Raw genomic sequence first — 7,407 nt, 5'->3', positions numbered from 1 at the left:
TATAAAATATAATTACTTTTTTCTTTTGGGTTGGCTTGGTGACCTAAGGCGAAGATGCTCAGCTATGATGACATTCAAAGGCACACAAAATGGGACACACAGAAGAATAACCTGGAGAAGACAAATATATTACATTGTCCTAACCAAATTTAGCTGTATACTTTTTCATTCTTTTAGAACAGGAAAAGATGAAATATTGTATTCTGTATTTCATGTCATAGTATTTTGATATAACTTTAAATTATCAGATTCACCATCTGACCCGTGCAACGCACAGGTATCTATACTAGTTACCTTTAAATCATGATTCATGACATCTAATAGTCAATCTTAACGAATCCACAAGGACCACAACCGACTCATTTAACTCCACTTAATTTAATGGTCCCGAACCAAACCCAAAACGATCAATAAATTATTTGATATGTTGTTATATCGATACCAAAGAATTAATGCAAATCAAAATGCCCAAAGTTGATTGAGCTCCAACAGGTAAACCCAACCCGAGTCAAGTCATTTGAATCGTGACTTATTTGAACATAAAGTTCACAAATTCATTATAATTGATAAATTTCAGGTCGTATCTAAACTGATCATGTGTCATATACATTAAAAAAAGGTTAAACAGGTCCATAATTCATCTTAAAGTATATAAACTTATTCCAGTATCCTGGATTGGTTCATTTAGAAAAAAATAGATGTGTAATTTAATAATCATATGAAATCATAAACTAGTAACGAAATTCTAATGAGTAACCATAGAAGCATCATCCGATCAACCAGACTCATTTGATTCACCTTTGAAATTACCCCATTTTAACCGGAACACATGTTGACTGTCTGTCGTGCAAACTTTATTTTTAAACAATTGATCCTAGTAATAAAAAAATCAATGCAACTAGCAATGTTATATACTTCTATTTTTGAATTATTATGAATCTTGGTAAACGGATAACAAGTTTTATGGCAGAGAAGTCGTAGAAAAAGTCTCTGCCTCCTCCGTCCAATCGGAGTTCGGTTCACTCCATGACCGTGGCCGGAGACCAAGCTTGAAGAACACCACCATTTCCAGCGCCTCAAACACCTTATGCTCATCCAAAAACTTGTTCCAAACCCCACTCACAATGCAGTAATTGTTGTTATAAGGTGGCCGGTGGTGGGCGGCATGTTGTGATCGGGATACCAACACTCCCGCATCTTGCAGCGCCACCACTACTGGCGGCAGCTTGCTTTTAGTTCCATGAGCCCAAGAATGGAACAACTGGCTAAACATGATGCATCCACTAGCCATCCCCACAAATCCCATCACCACCGGTTGATCATGACCGATCAGATCAATCGGTAGCACTGTATACGTAATAACACGCGCTAACGCGTGTAAGTTATTCGCAAACTGACGTTTGGTAATCGTCCAGGGCCATTTATGGTGGCCTTGAAACGCGTCAATTTGCGAACCAAACATTGGAGTTGAGGCATCACCATAATTATCAATGCCCCAATGGTATACACCGGATCCAAGGTCTGCGAACAAGTATCCAATGAATCCAGACAAGATGGGTTCAAGCCATATGTGAGAGTCGATTGATCCGATGATGGAATTGGCTAGAGAAATGAGTACTGTTGTGCAACCGGTGGCCACCCATGCACGGTGAGCCCAAGTTGATTTGAGGCTTGGGTCATCGATTTTGGGTGGAGTAACTGTAACGAGTGGTGTTGTGTTGATGACAAGTGGTTCGAGTTTCGGCCTAGTCTTTATTCGAGTTGTTGAAGTGCAATAGACACGGTGGTTGCGATGGTGGTGGTATTGGCGGCCTACGGCAGCAGCATGGTGGATGATGTGGTGGTGCTGAGGTAAGATGGACATATCGTGGTTTGAGTTGGGGGTGGCTAGGTGGGTTATGGGAAGGGTATATGTAGATTGCAGTGGAAGAGTGGCTAATGTTGGGTCTACGTGGGTTTATGAGTGTCGCTAAAGAGTTGAGTAAATGTGTTGAGGATGTGTGGTACAGAACACATGTTCATGGTTTATCACATATATATTTTATGGACAAGAAAATAGGCGACACAAAAAGGGTCGCAAAGAAATTCGTATAGGATTGTTCTAACCAACGTCGATTTCACTCAACTTGTTTGAAAAATGAGTTGATTTTATTAGTATTTTTTTATATCTAAAATAGTTAAATTGAAATTTGTAGCTAACAAATAATGGGTAAAGATTCTTGAGTCAAGTCTTATAAAATGTATATATGATGTCACCTACGGGCACGGCCGGCGGGCATGAAGTTAAAAATAAGTGAGGGAAAGAAAAATGAGTGAGAGAAAGATTCTTGCGCTCCGGAACACCGTATTCATGCTGTAGAAAAAGGGGGTGTGGGAAAAAGGTAACGGCAGGCTATCCCTTACTCTTTCATCGTGTGTTTGGTCAGTTTTTTTATTATTCAGTTTTTTAATATTTATTAAATGATATATATATATATATATATATATATATATATATATATATATATATATATATATATATATATATATATATATATATATATATATTAAAAATTTATAAAAAATATATTAAAATTCATAATTTTTAATTTCCTACAAAATAAGTATAATATTCATATACAATGTTTTTTTAAAAAATAAAATAAAATAATGAAAGATAATGAAAGGTAGTGAATGTGACAATTTTATGACTTTTGATAAGTGAAAGAAAAGTGAGAGAAAGCCGACGTGACACTCAAAAAGTGAAATGTGTTTCCTGACCATACCCTGTGAAAGGTAGTGAAATGTGACAATATCCTGTTATTTGGTGTGTGAAAGGAGAGTGAGAGAAAACCGACGTGAGTCAAAAAATGAAAGATGTTTTTGACCATACCCTATAGTCTAACTGGTGTGAGCGGGATCCAAGTTGACACCTCCTACCCCATCGGAACACTACGCTAGCCATTGTGGTGTTGTTGATTTTTGGGCGTGTTCAGCATAGAACGTTTAAAGGCTTCCGGCTTTTATCGTTACAAAACGCTCCGTTTTGAATTAAAAGTTTTGTTTGACACTACAAGTTTCTAGCGTTTAATTTAAACAAAATACTCCAAATCCATATACTACTTCACGTAGCGTTTAAAAAAATGTTACCCGCTACCAGCTAGTTTTGTCGAACATGTCCTTGGACTCGGGTAATTTCTTTGACCGGTGAAACACATTTTCATGCGACCAACTTTTGACCAAATTTTCTATTTGATGTATTTAAACCGTTTTTTATTTAATTATATTTCTTTTATGTATTATCTACGATCTTTAACCTATATAAATAGAAAAGACACGAAGACAAAAACAAAAAGATAAAATAAAAAACTCATGTTCACATTACTACTGGGTAAAAGTGTTTGTAGATGTTGTGCAAAGTGTTATGTAGATTCACGCTTGCACATCGATAGATAGCAAAATCTTTCGAGTTTGATTGAGATTATCAAAGACTTTTTTTCACCAAATCACCGATTTCATTATGTTCATCACTTGTTCTTCACCCTTCGAGATATATATATATATATATATATATATATATATATATATATATATATATATATATATATATATATATATATATATATATATATATATATATATATATAGCTCATTTAGCATTAAACACTAATATAGTTCAATACATATTCATTGAAGGCAAACGGGCAACAAACTGCGCCGCTGGTCTTTCTGGATGGCAAAACCAATTCTTTTGAAAACAACATTTGTGGATCTAGGAGATATGACATTAGAATGCATGACATGTTGGACTCTGTTGAGGAACTTCACTGTCTCTGGTGCGAGAAAACCAAATGTATCGAATGCAAAAGGTACAAACACATGTTGATTTTCTATACATGCATTCTCGTGATTTACCACTTTGCACGCAGCGGCTTTCAAAGCGGCATGCTCTGCTGTGAAACCACTGCTCCCCAAGCCAACGAGAGGAAAGACCCCAGTAAGATCCATGCACGCATGCTTCTCTCCTATCCATCTAAAGACCAAAATGTCAGTCGGTCTAAGTGTGGACCTTCCATCCTGCGGGTCCGTCAAAAAGTTCACTGACGCTTCTTTCTTCACAGAAATACCAACACGCCGACAAGCATCAAAGAGAACATCTTGAATCACATCATGTCTGTACTTGAAACCAGGTAGCTTTCTATAGTGAACCGCGTGCTCCCCAAAGGTATCCAAACATGCCTTGCGACAAACTGGGCATATCTCGTCAATTGGGGATAGGGGAATCATGAGGCGGTAACGAAGGATAGTTCAGTACTCCACAAGAGACATATGTTGGTCAAGACCATCAATAAGGATAGTTAGCAGAAAATCCTGAGCATGAGGTGCCCGCTGATGAATCTAAGAATCGAGTATGAAATGAATCAGAGTAAATGTTTAAGAATGAACTAGTATCGAACACACGATGTAAATAAGATTTTCACTTCAGCTCAATTACGCTTTTAAGAGTTTTACAGAAAGAATAGACAATTTTGTTCAAGTTCTCTAACTCTAGTAAATGATCCTATTTATAAGATACATAAAGCGTACAAAAAATATAATAAGGCTAAAACACTTAAGCTTCGAATCAAAAGAGCCCTAGTAAAATACATTACAGACCATACGAAGAGTACAAAATAAGCTTCGACTCATTACAATAAAACTACCCTTACATTCTCCCCCTTTGTAATCAGAGTTGAATACTTCAGTTCGTAAGCAGTTGAATGGAGTACAACATTACTCTTCGTATCTCAGTGTACCATGAGATAATCTTCTTCAGTTCCTTTTTAGCTCCCTCATTATTCTTCTTACAATGATTCATATGAACAATTAAGTTCGTATATTGCGAAGTTGAGTACCTTTCTACCTCACTCGCCTGGAACAAAAAACGTATTGATTTCCCAAACTTGTCCTTCCCAGAGAAGACTAAACCAAATGGCTTCAAGCAGATTTCACCATCAACATACTTTTTTTTAATTCTGCTTGTGTCTTCGAAGGAGCCATGGGTGCTTTAATTTTCAGTCCTTTAGCTGTAGCTAACTCCACATCAGTTAATGCTAAGTATTCATAATAATTTTCAATAAAAATCTTGATGTGAGTAACTCCCAGCTTGTACTCATCTGGATCCGTGTTCTGAAGATATGAAAAAGATCTTTCCTTCAGTAGTAATGCAACTTGTATAAGATCATAGAAGTTCATTAAAGGAATGTCAGCAATTGTAAACTCACAAACATTCCCATTCACCCTAGTCACCACATACTTCATATTTTGGACTGTGTTTTCGAAAACCACTTCCTTCTTTATGTCGATAACCTTCTTTATCTTTGTCAATGACCACACTTCTTTAGCAGGTTTCGCAAGAACTGCATGAAACCTGATTTTCATGTGAGTTCCTTCATCCTTCTCCTTGAACTTGCTTTCGGCTTTAAACTAGGGCATGATGAACATCATTTCATTAATTAGAAAGTCCAACTGGCTTGCATCAGTATTCGTGACAATGTAACTCTATTTTGGCTTCTTTTCGAACGAATACATGTGATTAAATTCAACCTTGGCTTCAATTGTTTCATAATTGTAGTGCTTTGATGAATCAACTTTATTCATGCCAGGTGGATCACTTGCCTTTTGAGTCATTATACTTTGAACCAGTCTCATCCTTTCCAGTTCCGCCTCAGTCTCTGCCTTCTTTTCTTCCTTAGATTTTTCTATCATAATTGATTTTCCACTTGCCTTTGAAGCTGATTATTCTATCACTTCTTTTGCCTTCGAATCACTCCCACCAATATCAGCAGATTTACCATTCACAATTCCTTTCGAAATTGGTCTTGTGATTGGCACAGTCGTTACTATTGTCGAAGAAACAGGACCAACAGTTGCTATAACTGGTTTTGTTGTTGGAATCTGTGAAGGAAATACTTTTCCCACCACTTTCGCATCATCACCTCCAGCCTTCGAACCTTCACTTTTCCTTTCTCCCCCTTGCACCCCTGTACTAGCAGGCGGGGCATTTGTTGTGGGAAGAAGGTTGGATATATGGGAAAGAGGGGCCAATTGTTGGAGAAGTAAGGCTTCGAATTGAGAAAACTTCTTGATAAGATCTTCTGAAGATTTCGGAGAAGACGAAGCTGGTGTTGAAGATAAGGCTTTGAGCTCCTTTAACAATGTGAAAACTTCCATAAAATTCTTGTTTTCAGTTGTAGAAAGTTGAGCTATTTGAGGACTCAAGCTTTCATACAACTTGGCAAACTTTGTTACAGCATCACAAATGATATCCACCTTCTAATTGAGAGATGCAAATTCGGTGCGAAGAACTGCAATCTCTTTTTCCATGTCTTGGCGAAGCTCTTAAAGTTTAAAATTCACATATTCTCTCACCTTCTTAACATCTTGAACAAATAAGACATAACGTTCCTTTGCCACCAATTTTAACTCTTTCAAATCACCTTCAAAAGTAGACTTCTGAGAATTTACCCTCATCTCATTGCTATGTTCACAAATATTTATTTTCTCCAACAGACGAGACTCAGAATCTTTGATCATTCCTGAAACTTTTGAAGTAATCCTCCCCTCAAGCAATTTTAACAGACCATCAACTTCTAAACTGGTCACTGAATTACCTCCCCCAAGATCTGCCTGTGATTGAAGAATTGAATTGAGCTTTGTATTCAATATCTTGAACTGCTTCATGGTCATTAGCATGTGATCTGGGAAATCATTTTCTTCTTCATCAAACTCCAAATTTTCAAACGTCCCTCCAAAACCTTCGGATTCATGCTCAGTTTCCATAGAATCTTGAATTGGTGAGGTTGTGGTGGGTGGATCAGTGGATTGTGAAGAAAAAAGAGATGTAATTGGTTTTTTTATAATGTTTTCGAAGGTAGGAGAATCAGTGGTGGAAGTAGTAGGGATGATAGGTGTGAGTTGTGAAGGAAAAGAAAACAATTTCTGAGGTAACATCCGAAGTTTTACCTTGGTCAGCTTTATGTGAAGCATCCTCACCCATAATGACATTTACATTCGTATTAGATACGTTTACAAGAATGTCAAAAGTTCGTGCCTCCTCAGAAACTGACTTGGCAACCGAATATTCGGGTGGTATAACATTTGTTGGTGCAGGAGTAGAAGATTCTTTGTGAAGATCGGCTTCTGGAGTTTCTGGAATTGTTTCATCTTCATCAGCAGTAGACTCAGAAGAGATGATCATTTTGCTTTTCTTCTTCTTCTTAGAAATCTGTTTGGCCATATCAGTTGCCCTTCGTTTCTTTGAAGATGGTGAAGCAGGTGCAGGAATCTCACGAAATACAATTCCTTGATGAGTAACCTGTCGTTATCGGCTCTTATGTTTGGATTTCATTTTTATTTTGCGAAAAACACCAGTCTTCGAAGGAATGA

General features: G+C 37.1%; 1 pseudogene; it reads right to left on the bottom strand.

Moving 5' to 3' along the window:
* Window positions 1-770: 770 nt before the first annotated feature.
* LOC145051919 (fatty acid desaturase 4, chloroplastic pseudogene) lies at window positions 771-1,948 on the bottom strand (annotated as a pseudogene).
* Window positions 1,949-7,407: the final 5,459 nt, after the last annotated feature.

This window comes from Lactuca serriola, chromosome 5 (genome assembly GCF_051521515.1).
Source record: "Lactuca serriola cultivar US96UC23 chromosome 5, Lser_US96UC23_V15, whole genome shotgun sequence".
Lineage (NCBI taxonomy): Eukaryota > Viridiplantae > Streptophyta > Magnoliopsida > Asterales > Asteraceae > Lactuca > Lactuca serriola.
Note: the sequence above shows the minus strand (reverse complement) of the source record. Positions and strands in the feature narration are given on the sequence as shown.